Below are 20,965 nucleotides of genomic sequence, written 5' to 3' on the forward strand. Positions count from 1 at the left end.
ATTGCTTTTCATTAAAAGAAGCTAAATCTTTTCTCCCTACATCTAAACTGAAGAAAGCAGACATGATTTTAAGCTGATTACAAAAACTCTTCCAGGATACATTTTCTTACCAAAGTTTGCTTCATATAAACAGCATTTTGAATAAACAAAGTAGTGACAAATTAGTCTTCATATATCTTATATCAAATTTAAATATACAGCAGAAGCCAATTTGGGATTCGGAAATGCAGTACGTGATACTTTGTACTTTTCAAAAGCTTTTCAGAAACATCTTTAGGAAATGCTAAGTTAAGTTCGGAAGCAAAGGGAAAGTTTGGTATTTTCTCATTTAGTAATAAAATATCACAACATTGAGGACTCACTTGCCAAACAAACTGTTCTAAAAATCCCTGTTGCTAGGGAAGGACATAAAAAAGAATGCTGAAGCCACTTGGAAAAAAATACTTGATCATCTAAAAAAAATAATAAATTCAAGCTTAAATTTTATAAGATTTTAAAAGTCTTGGGACTTCTTGTGCTGGCCAAGATAGTGTAAGCACAATATAGCCTATTTCTCCCACTCATTACAATTAATTTCTGGGCAAAATTATATATCAACTCCCTGTGGACTCTGAAAAGTAAATAATGACAGGAAAATTGGGGACTGTGAATCAAAAATCAAGAAGAAACATCCTGTACAGGAATGAGTTTCCCAATATTTTTCACTCTTCTAGCTTTGACATGAAAGTGGCTCCAGTCACAGAACTCACCCCAGTTGGCATGTACAGCAAGAATGCCAATAAAATCCCCATCTTTCTGGCCAGAGGACCAGGAAAATGGTTTTTCTGTGAGCCACAGAGATTTCAGGGGGAGATCCCTGAGTGTTCTCTCTCTCCCCACCTCTCTCCCCTCAATAGGTAGGTAGGTAGGTAGGTATGTACATAGATAGATAGACAGACACATAGATAGAAATAGGTATAGGTATAGATTAGATTAGAGATGGTGATAAAGATAGAGAAATATCTTGCTCTTGTTTTTTTCTCAGCCCTGCTTGAGGGGGACCTCAGTCCTGGAACTATGCAAAAACAGGATGGGCAACAAAGGCTCCAAAAAGTTCCTGTGATTCAAACAGTGTATGTTGGGTAATTATAGGGAAGAGAGCTAGAGAGAAGGAGCCCTCAATGCTGCACATGAACTGGTGCAAGTCCCGGGCTCAGACCTAAGCTGGACATGCATGGACAGACGCAAAGATGTGAGTTAAAGCTTTGCAACCAGAGCTGCCACTGGAGCCACCATCCAGGAAAGTAGAGACATAATTTTCAGACTATCTACCTGGGTTAATTGCGTACTTAAAATCAATATTCTCCAGAAAATTATAACATGTTGCAGAGTCTCACAACATAGTATTCAAAATGCCCAGGATATAATACAAAATTCCTGGATACACAAGGAACCAGGCATATATCACTTACTCACAAGGGAAAAGACAATCAACACATATCAAGTCAAAAATGATCCAGATGGTGGATTATCAGATAAAAACTTGAAAGCAGCTATTATAATTACAATATTATAAACCCTTAGGGTAAATAGGAAGAATTCTTGGCAGAGACATAAAAATTCCAAGTGGGAATTTTAGAACTGAAAAATATAATTTCTTAAATTAAAAAAAATGTAATAGGTGGGTTTCATAGCAGAATGGATGTAGCACAAGAAAGAACCATGAATTCAAGACAGGGGATCAATACAAATTAACCAATCTGAGAAACACAGAAAAAAAGATAAGACAAAATGAACAGAGCTTCCAGAATCTGTGAGACAATATCAAAAAGCCTAGCATTTAAGAAACAAAACAGATGAATATAGGGGAAGGGAAGGAAAAATAAAATAATTTAAAGACAGAGAGGAAGGCAAGCCATAAGAGACTCTTTTTTTTTTTTTTTAAGATTTTTTATTTATTTATTTGACAGAGACACAGTGAGAGAGGGAACACAAGCAGGGGGAGTGGGAGAGGGAGAAGCAGGCTCCCCACAGAGCAGGGAGCCCGATGTGGGGCTCAGTCCCAGGACCCTGGAATCATGACCTGAGCCAAAGGCAGCTGCTTAACAACTGAGCCACCCAGGCGCCCTGCCATAAGAGACTCTTAACTCTAGGGAACAAACTAAGGGTTACTGGAGGGGAGGTTGGTGGGGGGATGGGGTAACTGGATGATGGACATTAAGGAGGACACTTGATGTAATGAGCACTGGGTGTTATATGCAACTGATGAATCACTAAATTCTATCCCTGAAACTAATACCATACTATATGTGAACTAACTTGAATTTAAATAAAATCTTGGAAGAAAAAGAAGTCTAATATTTTTGTCATTGAGTCTCAGAAAGATGGCGGGGCGGGGGGAGATTGGTGCAGAAAAAAAATAGTTTGAAGAAAAAATTGCTGAAAACGTAAAATCTGGTGAACAAAATAAATGTACAGGTTCAAGAGACTCAGCAAAATCCAACAAAATACCCAGTATGTTCATAATCTAATTGATAAAAACCAAAGATAAAAAATCTTGAATGTAACCAGAAAAACAAAACAACATATTCAATACAGGGATATCTAGTAAAAAATCAGGTAGGATAGAACACAGTGAAACAATATCTTTAGAGTATTAGTAGAAAAGCATCCTCAACCCAGAATTTTATATGCAGTGAAAATATATTTTGGGAGTGTGGTGGTTCTAAAAATACATCCACAGATCCCTTGACTTGGAGCCTAATTCCCATCCCCTTGGGAGTGACCCAGTACTAGTGATTCACATCTAATGAATATTATATGGTAGAAGTGACACTTTGTGACTGTGAAGTGTCAGGTACCGCCCTTTAGCTGGCAGTAGTACCCCAAGGTCATGGTTCCAGTTTTAGTTACCACAGCGTATTAACTAAGTAACTGCATAAAGTACAGGCTTGCTGCAAACTGCTCTAGCTCATGAAACCACTTAAAAGCATAAAGTTGAACAAAAACCAAAATAGCTGCACTAATGCTTCAGTGAAGCTCGATTTTAAACTAAGTAACCTTTTTCCTCTCTTCTGCAAACCTCCCCATCTCCCTTCTTAGCCTTTTGTTTCAGGAACCTGGTACCACCTGGAGACAGGATGAATGAGGCTGGCAGCCAAGTATACAATTCCTGTCAAAACTAGCTAGACTCTGTACTTCCCTATAAAACCCCTTAGCCCCTTCCTCCAGGCAGGCTTGCAATTTTAAAGGCCTTCACCTACTACAGCCTCTTTTGCCTGGCAAAGCAATAAAGCTATTGTTCCTCTTCATCCCAAACTCTGTCTTCGTGTTGTATTTTGGCTCCAAAGTACCGAGGTCAGTTTTTGACAACGCTCAGTCCACCAGTCACTGGGTAAATAACAGATGGCATCATGCTCAGTGACCAGTGATGCCACTTCTTGCAGAGTCTGTTGGGGACCAGTCACTGCACATCTCAGTTCGTGCACAGACAGCGGAGCATGTAGCTGTGTCGCCTCCTTGTCTCCAGTGATAAATCCACATGATAGTTTACAAAGTGGACCAGTGAAAAAGCGGGAATTGGAATCCAACATAAATGGGGTCATTGAAGAAGTACCTTGCTGTGGCATGCCGGCATTGCTGCATTGCAGACGCTCTGATGTGCAGCCAGAAGGATCCAGTCAAGGTGGGGTTATCAAATGTGTCAGGAAAGTGGTGTGACCAAAAGGGGGAAGATGTCCCAGAGGAAGGGGCACCAGCAAAAACACAGTCAAGGCACCTGGAGAGATTTCATGACATTAAAAGCACAAAGGAGAAAACGTTGAAAGCTGATCCAGACTTAGAAAAGATTATGACAAGTTGTCAAATAAGTTACACAACTTATGAAAAAGGCAAGTACTGCTCAAAAGACTCTTGATACACTTTTTACAAAGACGAAAAGCACTTTAATTTTCTGTGTTGCTAATGATTGCAATTGCAGGGTACAAAATAGATATTAATTTTATTATTTTGCTCATTCCTTTATACATTTATAACTGACTATATGTATATAGTGTTTTGATGAAAATTTCTAGAAGTCACAGAAAACCATAATTTCACTCATTGATAAAAGATTGTACAACACAGTTTTAGCATGCCTGCCTGGTCATTTTTACAGTTTCATACTGCTGTGCAAAGCAAAGACTGTCTGCTTCATGTTGGTAGACTCTGTGTGCTAGAAGTCTAAACAATTCTCTGGAGGATGTGGCTATTTTCGTTTCATCAGGCGATCACTGGGTTAGCCTCACACCACACAAACCTGTCTTGCCCTCTCTTGGTGATGGTTGCAATGTCACTTAATTTTCAAAGTGCTGCTCCTTTGCCTCACATGTGCAGCTCTGGGCTAAGCGTGGACATGTGTCTGCTCATACACAGAATTGGGGAGCCCCTTTCCAGCTCTCTCCTCTCCAGGATGTCCCCCAGACTCTCTGGCTCCCAGGGACCATTTTCCCTGGTGGTCTGGCTAGAAAGATGGGGTTTCCTCTCTGATTATTACCTGCCAACATGCCCCATGATTTTGCCAAAAGGAACAGCTCTCAGGCAAAAATAAGAGAAACAGAAAAAAATAAGCATACATTTCCTCCACATTCTTCAGACCACAAGGTCATTTCTTCCTGCCTCCAGGCTAAAGAGACAGGCTTTTTCTCAGGGTTGACCTTACTGCTATCTCTTTGGCTTCTGTAGTGCTTCTCCATGACTAGGGTAAAGTTCAGGGCTGGACTGAGAAAGAAAAAAAATTAGGCAAAAAACAGGGATGCTGACACACCCTCTGACTTACAGGGGCCCCATTACCAGACTTTTTAAAGAAAGTTCCAGACTATTTTCCTATCAATAGTGTGAGAGTCCCAGTTCCTCCACACCCTCATCAGCACTTGGTAATAAGCACTCTTAATTTTAGACATTCTAATAGGTGTGTAGTAGGATCTCATTGTGGTTTTTAAAAAGTTTTATTGAGACATAATTCACATATGATTCATCCATTTAAAGCTTGAAATTTAATGGTTTGGTACATTACAGCAGTAACTTTTTAAAATTGTGGTATGGTAAAATACATCTTATATACCATTTTTTCATTTAACCATTTTTAAGTGTACAGTTGGCTAGCTTTAATTACATTCATGATGCATGCAGCCATCACCACTGTCTGCTTCCAAAACTTTCATCACCCCAAACAGACACCGTACCATTAAGCAATAACTTCCAATTCCTCCATCTCCCCAGCCCCTGGTAACCTCTGATCTAATTTCTACATTTGATTATTCTTTATACTTCATATAAGAGGAATTTAAACTCTCCTTTTGTGCCTCCCTACTTTCACTAGCATAATGTTTTCTAGGTTCATCTGTATTGTAGCGCATTTCCATACTTCATTTCTTTTTATAGCAGAATAATATTCCATTGTATTTATTTACCACGTTTTATCAGTCCATTCATATGTTGATGGACATTTGTGTTGTTTCCACCTTTTAGCTCTTGTGAATGATGCTGCTGTGAACACTGGCATATCTGTTTGAGTTCATGCTTTGAATTCCTTTGGGTAAATATATAGGAGTGGAATGCTGAGTCATATGGTAATTCTATTTTTACTTTTTTAAGGAACCAACAAACTGTCTTCCATCGTGGCTGCAACATTTTATATTCCCATCAGGTATATATGAGAGTTCCAGTTTCCCTACATTCGCAACAACATGCAATATTTTCCATTTTTAAAAATTGTAGCCATTCTAGTATGGTTATCTCAGTGTGGTTTTGGATTGCATTTCTATAATGACAAGTGATATGGAATATCTTTTCATGCTTATTTTCTCTTTGTACATCTTCTTTGGAGAAAATCTAGTCAAATCCTTCACTTTTGAATTGTGTTTGGGTTTTTTGTTGTTGAGTTGTAGGAAGGTTATTTTTTTTTAGTTTTTATTTACATTCCAGTTAGTTCACACACAGTGTAATATTAGTTTTGGGTGTACAATATAGTGATTCAACACTTCCATACATCACCTGGGGCTCATCACCAGTGCACTCCTTAATCCCCATCACCTATTTCTCCCACGCCCCCGCCACCTCCCCTCTGGTAACTATCAATATGTTCTCTATAGTTAAGGGTCTGTTTCTTGGTTTGTCTCTCTCTCTTTTTTCCTTTGCTTTTTGTTTTGTTCCTTAAATTCCACATATGAGTGAAATCATATGGTATGTGTTTTTCTCTGACTTATTTCACTTAGAATAATACTCTGTAGCTCCAACTGTGTCATTGCAAATGGCAAGATTTCATTCTTTTGATGGCTTTGTGCAGTGGCAGTATCGTAGCCAATGAGGTTTGTCCGAGGTGTGATTATTGCTAATTGAAAACTTTTGATGGCTGAGTAATATTCCATTATAGCGCGCATGCGCGCGCACACACACACACACACATCACATCTTTATCCATTTTCAGTGGATGGACATGGGCTGTTTCCATAGTTTGGCTATTGTAGATAATGCTGCTATAAATATCAGGGTGCATGTACTCCTTCAAATCAGTATTTTTATATCCTTTGGGTAAATACCTAGTAGTGCAATGGCTGGATTGTAGGGTAGTTGCATTTTTAACTTTTTGAGGAACCTCCATACTGTTTTCCAGAGTGGCTGCACCAATTTGCATTCCCACCAACAGTACATGAGAATTCCCTTTTCTCCATATCTTCACCTATACCTGTTGTTTCTTGTGTTGTTGATTTTAGCCATTCTGACAGGTGTGAGGTGTTATCTCATAGTGGTTTTGATTTGTATTTCCCTGATGATCAGTGATATTGAGCATCTTTTCACCTGTCTGTTGGCCATATATATGTCTTCTTTGGAAAAATGTTTATTCATGTCTTCTGCCCATTTCTTAACTGGATTATTTATTTTCGGGGTGTTGAGTTTGATAAGTTCTTTATAGATTTTGGATACTAAACCTTTATCAGATATGTCATTTGCAAATATCTTCTCCCATTTACCAGGTTGCCTTTTAGTTTTGTTGATTGTTTTCTTCATTGTGCAGAAGCTTTTTATTTTGATGTAGTCCCAATAGTTTATTTTTGCTTTTGTTTCCCCTGCCTCCACAGATGTATCTAGTAAGAAGTTGCTATGGCTAATGTCAAAGAAGTTACTGCCTGTGTCCTCTTCTAGGATATTTATGGTCTCATGTCTCACATTTAGGTCTTTAATCCATTTTGAATTTATTTTTGTATATGGTGTAAGAAAGTGGTCCAGTTTCGTTCTTTTGCATGTTGCTGTCCTGTTTTCCCAGCACAATTTGTTGAGGAGACTGACTTTTTCCCCATGGGATTTTCTTTCCTCCTTTGTCAAAGATTAATTGACCATATAGTTGTGGGTTCATTTCTGGGTTTTTTATTCTCTTCCATTGACCTATTGTCTGTTTTTGTGCCATTACCATACTGTCTTGATCGCTACAGCTTTGTAATATAACTAACTGTAAGTCTGGAATTGTGATGCCTCCAGCTTTGCTTTCCTTTTTCAAGATTGCTTTGTCTATTCAGGGTCTTTTGTGGTTCCATACACATTTTAGGATTGTTTGTTCTAGTTCTGTGAAAAATGCTGTTGGTATTTTGATAGGGATTGCATTAAATGTGTAGATTGTTTTGGGTGGTATAGATATATATTTTTAAAGATTTATTTATTTATTTATTTATTTATTTATTTGACAGAGAAAGAGAGCACAAGCAGGGGGAGCAGCAGGCATCTGTTTCTCCCTTAAACCACATCTCCACACTTCCTACCTTCTTTGATGTGGCCTCTTCTCTCCCTTTAGTTGTGGAGTTTGTTTTGTCAGACTTCAGCTGAATTTCTGGGTTATTTAGGATGATTTGATAGTTATCTAGTTATCTTAGTGTGAGGAGGCAAGCCTGGGGTCATCCTACTACATCACCATCTTCCTCTGCTGAGACCACTCTTGTTTTTCCTAATTTTCTAATTTCTCTTTTCTTTCTTTCTTTCTTTCTTCCTTCCTTTTTCTTTCTTTCTTTCTTTCTTTCTTTCTTTCTTTCTTTCTTTCTTTCTTCTTTCTTTCTTTTTTTCTTTCTTTCTTTTCTTTCTTTCTTCCTTTCTTTCTTTCTTCTCTCTTTCTCTCTTTCTTTCTCTCTCTCTCTCTCTTTCTCTCTTTCTTTCTTCTTTCAGTAGGCTCCATACCCACTGAAGAGCCCAATGCGGGGCTTGAATTCATGAGTGTGAGATTAAGACCTTAGCTGAGATCAAGAGTTGGACCCTTAACCGATCGGAGCCACCTAGGTGCCCCTCAATTTTCTAATTTCATAATACTACTCTTGCTGTGTCCCATAAGTAATGGTGTGTTGTGTTTTCATTTATATTAATCTTTAAGTATCTCTTAATTTCCCTTGTGATTTCTTCTTTGATCCATTGGTTGCTGACAAGTGTGTTGTTATATTTCCACAATTTTGTGAATTTTCCAGTTTTCCTTATATTATTGATTTCTATCTCTAACCTGTTGCGGTTGGAGAAGATATTTTGCATGATATTTATCTTTTAAAATCTACTGAGACTTAATTTATGCCCTAATATACAGTCTGTCCTGGAAAATGTCTCAAGTGCGCTTGAGAAGAATGTGTATACTGTTGTTGTTGGGTGGAGTATTCCGTGTCTGTTAGATCTATTTGATATATTGTGTTAAGTCCTCTATTTTCTTACTTATCTTCTGTCTGGTTATTCTGTCCATTATTGTGAGTGGGATATTGCAGTCTTTGCTCATTACTGTAGAATTCTCTATTTCTCCTTTCATTTCTGTGAATTTTTTCTTCAAATATATTGATGATCTCTTATTAGGTACATAAATGTTTATATTAGTATATCTTCTTGCTATATTGAAACTTTTATTAGCATATAATGTTTGTTTTTGTCTTTATTATTTTTATTTTTTTCCATGGTGAAAATGCTTTTATTATTTTTATTTAAATTTTACTTAGCATACATTCCAATACTAAATTCTGGAGTAGAATTCAGTGATTCATCACTTACATGTGCTCATCAGAACAAGTGCCCTCCTTAATATCCTTCACCCATCTAGCCCATCCCCCCTTCCATCAACCCTCAGTTTGTTCTCTATTGTTAAGAGTCTCTTATGGTTTATTTTCCTCTCTCCTTCCCCCCACCCTCCCCATATGTTCATCTGTTTTCTTTCTTAAATTCCACATATGAGCAAGATCATATGGTATTTGTCTTTCTCTGACTTATTTCACTTAACATAATACTCTCTAGCTCCATCCATGTCATTGCAAATGGCAAGATTTCATTCTTTTTTATGACTGAGTAAAACTCTGTTGTGTATATATATTGCACCTTTTTTTACCCATTCATCACTTGATGAACGTTTGGGCTCTTTCCATAATTTGGTTATTGTTGATAATTTTTTTTTTTTATAAACACCGGGGTGCATGTGTCCCTTGAAATCAGTATTTTTGTATCCTTTGGGTAAATACCTAGTAGTGCAATTTGTGGGTAGTTCTATTTTTAACTTTTTGAGGAATCTCCATACTGATCTCCAGAGTAGCTGCACCAGTTTGCATTCCCACCAACAGTGTAAGAAGGTTCTCTTTCTCCACATCCTCGCCAACACCTGTTGTTTCTTGTGCTGTTACTTTTAGCCATTTTGGGGGCACCTGGGTGGCTTAGTCAGTTGAGCATCTGCTTTCAGCTCAGCTCATGATCTTGAGGGCCTGGGATTGAGCCCCACATTGGGCTCCCTGCTCAGCGGGGAGTCTGCTTCTCTCTCTCCCTCTGCTCCTTCCCCCTGCTCATTCTCTCTCTCTCTCAAATAAATAAATAAATAAATAAATAAATAAATATCTTTTAAAAAATTTTAGCCATTCTGATAGGTGTGAGGTGGTATCTTATCATTGTTTTGATTTGTATTTCCCCGAAGATAAGTGATGTTGAGCATCTTTTCATGTGTCTGTTAGCCATCCAGCTGTCTTCTTTGGAAAAGTGTTTATTCATGTCTTCTGCCCATTTCTTAACTGGATTATTTGTTTTTTGGGGTGTTGAGTTTGATAAGTTCTTTATAGATTTTGGATACTAACCCTTTATCAGATATGTCATTTGCAAATATCTTCTCCCGTTCCATAGGCTGCCTTTTAGTTTTGTTGATTGTTTCCTTCACTGCGCAGAAGATTTTAACTTGATGAAGTCCCAATAGTTCTTTTTTGCTTTTGTTTCCCTTGCCTCTGATAATGTGTCTAGTAAGAAGTTGTTATGGCCAAGGCCAAAGAAGTTTCTGCCTGTGTTCTCCTCTAGGATTTTGATGGTTTCCTTTCTCACATTTAGGTCTTTCATCCATTTTGAATTTATTTTTGTGTATGGTATAAGAAAGTGGTCCAGTTTCATTCTGTTGCATGTTGCTGTCCAGTTTGCCCAACACCATTTGTTGAAGAGACTGTCTTTTTCTATACACCAATAATGAAGCAGCAGAAAAAGAAATCAAGGATTTAATCCCATTTGCAATTGTACCAAAATCAATGAGATACCTAGGAATAAACCTAACTAAAGAGGTAAAAGATCTGTATTCTGAAAACTATAGAACACTTATGAAAGAAATTGAAGAGGACACAAAGAAATGGAGAAGCATTCCATGCTCATGGATTGGAAATAAGCATCATTAAAATGTCTAAACTACCCAAAGCAATCTACACATTTAATGCAATCCCTATCAAAATAACACCAGCATTTTCACAGAGCTAGAATAAACAATCCTAAAATTTGTATGGAACTACAAAAGACCCCAAATAGCCAATGTAATCCTGAAAAAGAAAAACAAAACTGGAGGCATCATGATTCCAGATTTCAAGCCATATTACAAAGCTGTAGTCATCAAGACAGTATGATAGTGGCACAAAAATAGACATAGATCAATGGAACAGAAGAGAACCCAGAATTGGACCCACAACTATATGGTCAACTAATATTTGACAAAGCAAGAAAGTATACCTTTTGATTAAGTCTATTTTGTCTGCTATTTGTATGGCCACTCCTGCTCTCTTTTGACTACTATTTGCATGTAATATCTTTTCCACTCTTTCACTTTCAAGCTGGGTCTTTGGATCTCAAGTGAGTCTCTTGTAGAAGCATATAGTTAGAACATGTGTTTTTATCATTCTTCTAATCTCTAACTGTGGTTTGGAGACTTTAATCCATTTACATTTAAAGTAATTACTGATTACTGATAAAGAGGCACTTCTTTCATTATGCTACTTGTTTTGTATATACTCTACAGGGTTGGGGGTTTTTTGGTCATTTTCTGCATTACTGCCTTCTGTGTTTTGGATTTTTGTTGTAAAATTCTTGAATTCTTTATTTCTTTTTGTGCAGTTACCATGGAGATTACATTCACCATCCTAAAGTCGTGACTTTCTAATTGTAGTTTATAACAGCTTAACTCCAATAAAAATCTCAGCTCTTTTAGAACTTCAGCCTCTTTTAGTTGTTGACGTCACAAAATTACATCTTTATACATTGCCTGCCCCAAAACATAATAATTCTTTTAAATGCATCACTTTCCTCAATCATGTAGAAAACATTATGTGGAGTTGCAAATCAATGGTACAGTAATACTAGCTTTTACATTAGTAATGTTTTTAACCTAGGGGCACCTGGGTGGCTCAGTCAGTTAAGCGTCTGCCTTTGGCTCAGGTCATGATCCCAGGGTCCTGAGATTGAGTACCACATCGGGCTCCTTGCTCAGCGGGAGGCCTGCTTATCCCTCTGCCTGCCGCTCCCCCTGCTTGTGCGCTCTCTCCCTCTCTCTCTGTCAAATAAGTAAATAAAATATTTTTTAAAAATAGTGATTTTTTCTTTTAATGCATCAGTCTCAAGTCACGTAGAAAACAAAAATTACAGTTACAAACCATTCTTACAGTAACACTACTTTTTAAAGATGCCCTTGTATTTACTTTTATTGAGACCTTTATTTCTCCATATGGCTTTGAGTTACAGTCTAATATAATTTTGTTTCACTTTGCAGGACACCTTCAAGCAGTTCTTGCAGGGCAGGTCTGGTGGTCTTGAGCCCCCTCAGCTTTTGTTTATCTGGGAATGTCTTGATTTCTCCCTCATTTTTGAAGAACAGTTTTGCTGGATATAGGATTCTCGCTTGATATTATTTTTCTTTGAGTACTTTGAATATGTTGGCCCACTGTCCTATGGCCTCTATGGTTTCTGATAAGAAATCTGCACATAATCTTATTGAGGATCCTTGTATGTGATGATTTGCTTCTCTTTGCTGCTTTCTTTTTATTATTATTTAAATTCAATTAGCCAACATATAGTATATCATTAGTTTCAGATGTATTGTTCAACAACCCATCAGTTGTATATACCCCCAGTGCTCATCACATCTTGCCGTTTTCAATATTTGTTGTCTTTTGAAAGTTTGAGTATGTGTCTCAGTGTGGGTCTGTGACTTCATCTTACTTGGAGTTTGTTGAGCTTCTTGGATGTTTATATTCATATCTTTTGTCAACTTTGAGATGTTTTCAGCCACTATTCAAGTGTTCTCCCTGCCTCTTTCTCTTCCCCTTCTGGGACTCCCATGATGAGTATGTGGGTACATTTTGTGTTGTCCCATATCTCCCTTAGGTTCCATTCCTTTCCTTTAATCTTTTTTCTTTCTGCAGCCTAGATAATTTCCATTGCTATCTTCAAGTTCCTGATTATTTCTCTTGCCTGCTGAAATCTGCTTTTGAATATCTCTAGTGAATTTTAAAATTTTAGTTATTGTATTTTTCAGCTTCAGGATTTGCCTCTCTCTCTCCTTCTTAGGTTTTCTCTTTATTGATATTCCTTTTTGTTCATACCTCATTTTCTTGACTTTCCCTACATCTTCCTTTAGTTCTCTGAGCACATTAAGACAGTTGTTTTCAAGTATTTGTTTAATATCTTTTGTTTTTTTATTTTTATTTTTTTAAAAGATTTTATTTATTTATTTGACAGGGAGAGACACAGTGATAGAGAGAACACAAGCAGGAGGAGTGGGAGAGGGAGAAGCAGGCTTCCTGTGGAGCAGAGAGAAGCAGGCTTCCCGCGGAGCAGGGAGCCTGATGCAGGGCTCAATCCCAGGACCCTGGGATCATGACCTGAGCCGAAGGCAGATGCTTAATGACTGAGTCACCCAGGTGCCCCTTAATATATCTTTTATTAAGTTTATTTCAGGGGCAGATTCTGTCGAATGGTTTTACCTTTGAATGGGCCATACTTTCCCAATTCTTTCTCTGGGAAAGAATTTTATGTGGTTTTTGGTTGAACACTGGAATTTTGAATCTAATAATGTGGCAAGTCTGGCAATCAGGTTCTCCCCACTCCCTAGGGTTTTGGGGCTTTTGTTGTTGTTGTTGTTTTTGTTTTGTTTGAGGTTGTCTCAAACAACCATGGATCAGACTAAGGTATAAACATAATGTCTTCTTAGGTCTTTTCTGAGACTTTCCTTGGGCAAGTGCAGTCACTTTTAAATTTTCTCTGTACATGCAGTTGTTTTTGAATATCCAATCTTTAATGTCTGGCTCATGAAAGGGGAAAGGTGAAAAATGAAGGGGTGAGAAAAAGGCACTTCCCTTCACATTTCCTGGAAGTCAGCTCAGTGGGAGTTGGGGGTAGGGAGGGGTTTGCAATGGGGGAAGGTTCAACAACAATGGCTACCCACGTCTTTGCACCTCTGTGATCAGAAGCACCAATCATCAGTGAGAGCACAGATCACCAATGTTTGGAGGGCAGTGTCCTTTTTTCCCACCCTTACTCCTAGAGGCTGTATGTAAACTGCTCAAGGAACATGTGTACAGCTGCCTGCCATGTGGCTGGGGGTGGGGATGGGTAGCTGCTGCTGTGTTAAGAGCTGAAATTGACCAAAATTAACAAAATTTTACCATCCAAGCCTTCCTCTGGAAGTTGCAATGCTTCAACACATTCCAAAGTTCCAAAATAGTTACATCAGACAGATTCTGCCAGGGCCATTTTTGTCTAGATGGGAGACAGATTCCTGGTGCTTCCTACTCCACCATCTTCCCAGAATCCTTGTCTAGGTTAATTTTATCTAACTATTGAGGGAAGACTTTTTTAGTACTCTAGCTGATGACTTTTGAATGATGTGATTTTCCAATCTGTTGGAATCGGGCACTATACCCTCTCATGCTTTCCAAACATTTCTTCCTCTGCCTTGGGTAGCTTGTTCACATGCATGCACTAATCAATTCTCAGGTGAATATTTCAGGAGGATCATCTGCAGATCTCTCTTTACAGAATTCCTCTAATTCTCTGCCCTGCAAATCCTAGCCACTTTGTCCAACTCAGATTCCCAGTTCCATTCCCTCAACCTGAGGCTACCAGGCCTTCCTCACATCATGGCCCTGAAACTTCTACCAGGCAGTGAGCTGGGTAATTGTAGGGCTCACTCCCTTTGTTTCCCATCTTTCAAAGATCTCTCTTTGTCATTGACTGATGTTCAATGTTTAAGAAACATTGTCTCACTTAATTAATTAATTACTTTTTTAGAGAGTGAGAGCAAGAGCAGGGGAAGAGGGAGAGAATCTTAAGCAGGCTCCATGCCCAGTGTGGAGCCCAAAGTGGGACTCAGTCTCATGTTGTCTCACTTATTTTGTTTCAGTTTTTTTTGTTGTTGTTTCAGGTGGGAGGGTGGTCAGTCCCTATTACTACATCTTGGCTGACAGTGAGGCTGAAGCTCCAATTTAAAATTAGTATCTTCCTCATATGAATGTACTAATGGTACTAATTGGTGCTAATCTATATCTTTCTTGGTAATACAAGTTATCTCTATCTTTTCTTAGTAGACTATGAGCTTCTGGAGAGGAAGATAGAAATCTGAGTCACAAAAGGGACTTGACAAAATGAAAAATATGAATGCTTAATAAGTATCTACCTAATAGATTAAAGTATTAAAAGTTAACCTTATTTAGCATAGGATTGCTAGACTTATAGGTCATGGAAATGTCATGGAGATATACCATATGTTGATAGCTGTAAGGAGTTACATGGTGTTTCTTAGGAGAACCTTTGTGATAAAATACAGGTCTTAGTTTCTTAGTTAATTAAGTGAATTTGTGGTGAGTTAAATAAATTAAAAAAAAAAAAAAGACAGATGGATCAAATTAGAACTGGCCGGTTCTTTAGATATGTGGCTCAGCAGTGATTCAGTATATAATCACTGGCTTAAGATTTAGAAGGCATGATTTTATAGTATCTGTGTCTTTTAAGGACAGGGTATAGGAAGGGTCTTATCATGTATGTCATGAACAAATGTCTATCTTGGACATTCAGCATTCCTTTTCCCTTCCTAAAGGTACATAGATATCTTTCTCAGGAGTTGTATATAGTTTTGGTGAGATGCTCAATCCAGGTACATGCTTCTTCATATTAAAACTGAAGGAGCCATATTCTTTTCACTGCAAGGTTGGAGACATTTTACTTAAGCTTGGTCTATTCAACTCTTTTTTTTTTCTATAACTTTGAATCTTATGCAAGTGACCACAGGAAAAGGGAATATTGCAGTTCATTATGTCATCTTCAGCACCCCAGATGTATTTTTACATGTACTAGTGCCTGCCCTCCCTCACTTCTGCCCACTTCTAATCCTGGTTCCTCAACTTTTGTAAGTTGATTTATGAGGTTCTAATTCTTTAAAAAAATGCCATTTTGCTTATATAAGAGGGAGTTGTCTCTGCTGCTTGTGACATAAGAGCCAAAGCCCATACAGTGTAATATGCTATCTTGCCTGTCCAGGCGTGGGGTTTTAGACAGTCTTTTCAGTTGACCAGGCTGTGCAATTGGCTATAAGTCAATGTGAGCAATGTGGGAGAGAGGTCTGCTACAATGATTAACACAGACTTGGTCTGCACTCACAGACCTACCCAGACCCCAGGAAGCCGGTCTTGATGTACACTGTGCTGATCAGGCAATAACTTGGGTATGGCATCTGGTGTGAGCAAAGTATTCTTAAGACTACTGACATAAACAAACAAACAAACAAACAAAAGACTACTGACATATTGGAAAGGCATCTCTTGCATATGTCCTAGGTGGTAAGAACTCTACAAACTGTGATAGAAATGGTGTGGGCTGGAAAATTAAAAATGCAGGGTAGGAGCCTTATCTTATAATTTCTACATTTCTGCAAGTAGCTAGCCATCCATCAGAGCCAAAGAGATTTTTTTAAGAGAAGGCAATTTATAAACTATAAAGCACTGAGCAAATGTGATGTTATGTTGAAGCGTTACGAAGTAATTTACTGAATAAATTTCATTAAATGTAAGCCAATATGAGGCAAGGCTGATGCAACTGCTCAGCTCTTTAGGAATTAAGATCTTTTGATATAGTAGCCACTAGTCACATGTAGCTATTTAATGAAAGCTAAATGAAATTAAAAATTTAGTTCCTCAATTGTATACATCAAGTGCTCAATAGCTACATATAGCTAGCAGCTACCATATTGGATAGCACAGCTCAGTTTTCTTCCATCACAGAAAGTTCTATTGGACAGCACATCTCAAGAAAAGTAAATGCTAGGATAAGATTACTGAGTCTAGGGGCACCTGGGTGGCTCAGTTGGTTAAAGTGTCCAACTCTTGATTTCAGCTCAGGTCATGATCTCAGGATGGTGAGATCAAGCCCCATGTTGGGCTCTGCACTGGGCATGGAGCCTGCTTAAGATTCTCTCTTTCTCTCCCTCTGCCCCTCCTCCCCCTTCCTGCTTATGCTTTCTCTCTCTCTCTCTCTCAGAAAAAAAAAAAAAAAGATCACTGAGTGTATAATCTTTTCTATTTTTTAAAAGATTGTATTTACTTGTCAGAGAGAGAGCACGCAAGTAAGGGGAGCTGCAGGCAGAGGAAGTAGCATGCTCCCCACTGAGCAAGGAGCCTGATGTGGAACTTGATCCCAGGACCCTGGGATCATGACCTGAGCTGAAGGCAGATGCTTAATCAACTGAGCCACCCAGGCATCCCTCATCTTTTCTATTTTAATGATGCGGAAATGTTTATTTTGAAATATAGGGTTTCCTAGTTTAACAAAACTGGAGGTATCTGTGCTGAAATCCTTACTCCCACTTGCACTGATGTGGAGATGGATGTCTTAGCCCCTCAGCTATGGCTGGTGCTGCGTGCACCCCCATCTAGGACCTGCTGCAGGCAGGGATGGGAGGAGGCAGTGGTGAGCAGAGAAGGCGCAGCTGTTTCTTGCTTCCAGCTCTTTCCTAGGCTCAGGCTATTGCTCCACCCTGAGGGCATCTGCATTTAAAGCAGAACTTTCTCCCTGCCTTCCCAACAAGGCACTTGTGCTCCTATAGCTCAGCAGGCAACCCTAATCTCTTCCCTAGACAGCGGAGGAGTCCGTGTGGGGAACCTCAGCTCACTTTCCAAAGAATGACTGTGTGTTCCTGTGTGTGAGGCTACAGGGTCCCTGGAGGAGGTGAGGTTCATGTGTTCCAACCTGGTCAGGCCTGGATGCTCTTCATATGCTGGTGTGAGAGAAGTGTTCCTTCCAGAAAGATTTTTTTATAGTTTGCACAAATGTAACAGACCATTTAATGATAACTAGACTCTAAATAATTAAATCTTAAAATGGTTTTGTACTATGAATGGGAGTTGCTGGTTTAAAAATTTTTTCTCATTAGATTTATATCATATTGAGAAATAAAATTTAGTTTACCAAAAAAAAAAAAAAAATTTGGAAGATTCCATCAGGCATATTTAAGGAATGACTATGAAGGTCTTCTATCCAAATAAGAGAGACTATATGCTGACTGAGTATTGTCTTCCAAAGCATCCCTTGGATGTTTGTCTCCTCCTCCTCAGCAGCTCCCAGTGGTGAGGGTGGGAGTGAAGACAGTGTGATGCCTGAGTGTCTCATGTCAGTAAGGACAGATGTTGGGAGGAAGAGGCCTTGGATGCCCAGAAAGTGTGAGGAAGGCCATCAGGCATTCCCACAAGTGGTGGGGAGGGGACACAGGCAGTAAGTCCTTTGCAGACTTCAGAAAGAATGGACACTAACAACTGTTGTAGATAGGGAAGGGAAAAGTATGGTGATAAAGAGTGCAGCAGCTGTTCAGCGGAGATGGTCACCAACTGACGATGTAAAACGTTGCCATGCATTTGGGAACTCCCGCTGTACTTGAAGAGTGCCAGAAATGTGAATTTATAGAAATCTGCTTATATTTTCCCAGTGACTTACAATTTAAAACTAAACTGTATACCTGTTTATAAAAATTATGGTTGAAAGAGAAAATAAATCCACACCTGTGAAGAAAAAGGACTTATAATCCACATAACTAAAAACGAAAAGCACTTCCTAATTCCAGAATACCAAAACAGCAACAACAAAATCTTCAAGACTGCAGAGATACCTGTGTGCTCTTCCAGGTCATTTAAGTTGACAATTAACAGATTAGAGCCTTAGTGCAAGGTAAACATTATAGGTTCAAATCCCAAGCAGGGATTAATCTGTTCTCTGCTCAGGTCACAGATTCCATGCTTAGCTGTTCCAGCCTGCTGTTCTCCCAATATATGCTAGTGATTATATGGGTGGGAGCAGAGCTCCCTTTCACCTTCCTTGAAACAATGAAAACTTACCTTTTATTGCTGGTAGATAGAAGCCTGAATTAAGTAGAATATTAATCAAAGGTGTTATTCTACTATAAAGCACTTTACTTTGGAAAGAGTCATGTAACTAAGACAGTATTTTCCTACCTTGAGCTGTAGATGAATTGATCAATAACAGATTGGCTGAATCGTAAAAGAGCTGAAAATAGTATTTCTGTCATTGGTTTTCCACCTACTGATAATTTTTGCACACCATGGGCTTGTTCTCTTTGTGTATTAATCACAACGTTTTTCCTGAGATTTCATTTTGTAATTTTTGTGAAGCATAGGACCATGTCCTTTTTAGCATTTTTTAAAGTTTTTCCTCACTTGTGTGACAATCTCTTGGTGAAATGAAAAGTTTTATCATACACTCTAAGTGAATTGTCCAAGGATAAAGTCATTGGAAATGAAGGTCCCCAATCATTAGTTGCCATGTGCTGTGAACCCAAGAATATATTATAATTTTTTACTGAATTTTAAATACAGATGTTTACTGTAAAAATAACGATATTTAAAAATTTTTTTACTTCAACCAGCCCCTGAATTTGAGCTGAGGATGCAGATTACATAAAACATTTGTCAGCCAAACATCTTGACAGCCATTAATAATATTAGTTAAAAAAAAAAATGAAAGAATTAGCTTTTTTAAAAAGGTGAACACATAGTTAAATAGGGCAAGTAAGCATAAATTAATTTTGTTTTATACTTATGAAAACCAATTTTAGAGTTTTAAACAGTAAAATAACTTGTCCATGTTCTCAAGCATAAAGTTAATATAACTAATTATGTGGAAATAATAAATATAAGAGCCAACATTTACTGAGTATTTGCTGTGTGGTAAGCACACAAATTATCTCGTTTAGTCCTATAACAATCTGGGAGGTAAGTACTACTAACGCCCTCATTGTACAAATGATAACACCCAAGGTTTGAAAAGACAGTACTTTTGACAAGGGCACAGAGCTGGGAGGAGACAGACTGGGCAGTCTGACTCCAGAACCTTAGTATCCACACTGTCTTAAGGTGAAAATTTATTCCCTGAATCCCAGATACTGGCGCTAAAGCATTTACAAAATTAAAAACAGGCACGTTTAAAATAAAGACAGTAAATATATGGAACGCAATGCTATAAATTAAAATACAATGAGCGATTGAAACTATTCTTCTTCCTAACCTTGTGAGTCTGCAGTGGGTCACAGAGGCCATGTGGACATTTCTGGGGTGTCCGCATTTAATGCGGCCTTAAACGGCTAACTGCATTTCTGAGTAACACATAATCCTGGCTTCGTTACTAATTTTGTGCAAGGGTAAGTGGCTTCACTTGCTACAGTCTGTTTTTAAAAAATTGAACATACTTATCAAAATACCAAGAACATTTTACTTATGTATGTATCACACTGGCTTGTATTTGAGGTGAAGTTACAAGAAAAGACGTGACAAAAGCCCAACTTGCCTTTTCAGGGACAGAGAGTGGGGGGCTGCTCGGAGCCGCGCGCGCAGGCTCCATCTGCTCCGCACCTGCTGTCTGGGCTGCTCCTCGGCGGGGCTCCTCGGAAAAAGGACAGATGGCAGGGCTGGAGGTAGGTAAAAATGCCACTTTCGAGCTCTCAGTAAGAGTTCAGAGTTTCTAAATGCTTCATTCTGCAAGACATTAATGTGTTTTTTTAAAAGTCGTCCGGAAGCATAATACACATACAGGATTAACCTCATTTTTACAGCAATTGCGGCAAAGCCGCCAAAGCAGCAAGGGCTGAAATCGCCGTCCTCGGAGGCGCTGCCGAGCCCCGGGGACCGGGCGGGGCGGCTCGCGGTGGGGGCGGACCGGAGCGCGCGCTGCGAGGAGCCACGGTCCCGCCGGTGCGCGCCGTGACCCCGACAGGCCGCCGCCCCGCCCGGCGTGTGCGGGCCACAGCCCCGTCCGCGGGGAAGCGGGCTCGGCCCGGGGGCGCTGCGTGGCGGCCCACAGCGCTCTCCCCGAGGGCCCGGGCCGCCCCCCTCGGCCGCCCACAGCGAGCACCCCGGTCTGCGGACGACCGCAGTCCGGAGGGGCTGTGTCCCCAGCGAGCTAAAGCGCCGTCACTACTTAGCACGCGCTCATCTCCGAGCTCTGGTACCCACCCCGAGGACACGCGGCACCGCAAGGACCAGTGCCATCTGCTGCCCCTCCCCCCGACGCACCCCGACTTCCGAGCTCCGGACCAGCCTGCCCCCCTTTCCCTCTGCGGGCTGACCGGCTTCGGGGTCGGGACGCGGCCTTTTCCGGGTGGTGGGACCCGAGGGACGGGGTCTCCTCAGGGTGACGGGACCCGCGGACGGGGACGGGG

The 20,965-nt window shown here is 39.5% G+C and overlaps 1 pseudogene; it reads left to right on the plus strand.

The window, feature by feature from the left end:
• Nucleotides 1–6,292: 6,292 nt before the first annotated feature.
• LOC116627877 lies at nucleotides 6,293–6,403 on the plus strand (annotated as a pseudogene).
• Nucleotides 6,404–20,965: the final 14,562 nt, after the last annotated feature.

The sequence above is a fragment of the Phoca vitulina genome, unplaced genomic scaffold (genome assembly GCF_004348235.1).
Source record: "Phoca vitulina isolate PV1807 unplaced genomic scaffold, GSC_HSeal_1.0 scaffold104, whole genome shotgun sequence".
NCBI lineage: Eukaryota > Metazoa > Chordata > Mammalia > Carnivora > Phocidae > Phoca > Phoca vitulina.